This window comes from Felis catus, chromosome A3 (genome assembly GCF_018350175.1).
Source record: "Felis catus isolate Fca126 chromosome A3, F.catus_Fca126_mat1.0, whole genome shotgun sequence".
Lineage (NCBI taxonomy): Eukaryota > Metazoa > Chordata > Mammalia > Carnivora > Felidae > Felis > Felis catus.
In genome coordinates, this window is record NC_058370.1 from 125,216,218 (window position 1) to 125,216,975 (window position 758).

Here is a 758-nt window from a genome sequence, read left to right on the forward strand (position 1 = left end):
TGGTGCTGGTCCTTCCTACACAAGTCTTTTTTTTTTTTTTTTTTTGGTACATTCAAGTTAGTTAACATACAATGTAGTCGTGGTTTCAGGAGTAGAACCCAGTGATCATCTCTTACATAGAACACCCAGTGCTCATCCCAACAAGTGCCCTCCTCAATGCCCATCACCCATCTAGTTCATCCCCCCACAACACTCCTTCAGCAACCCTCAATTTGTCTCTGTATTTAAGAGTCTCTTATGGTTTGCCTCTCTCTTTATTTTTTATCTTATTTTTCCTTCTCCTATGTTCATATGTTTTGTTTCTCAAATTCCACATATGAATGAAACTTATTTTGCTTAGCATAATACGCTCTAGTTCCATCCATGTTGTTGCAAATGGCAAGATTTCATTACTTTTCTTCTCCGAGTAGTATTACATTGTGTGCGTGCGTGTGTGTGTGTGTGTGTGTGTGTGTGTGTGTGTGTACACCACTCATCAGTTGATGTGGGCTCTTTCTATACTTTGGCTACAGCTCTCTTTTTTACGTAAGGAATCAAGAGATAAACTTTAAGGCTCATTCTTGTTTTGAAAGCTACATTCTTTTTTATAATAAACTTTTTATTTTGGAATAATTTTAGATTTACAGGCATGTTGCCAAGATAGAGTAGAACATTCTTGTATACCCTTCACTGAGTCTCCCCTGATATGAACATCTTATGTAACCATGGGGCATTTGTCAAAACTAAGAAATTAACGTTACACGTTATTGTTGACTAAA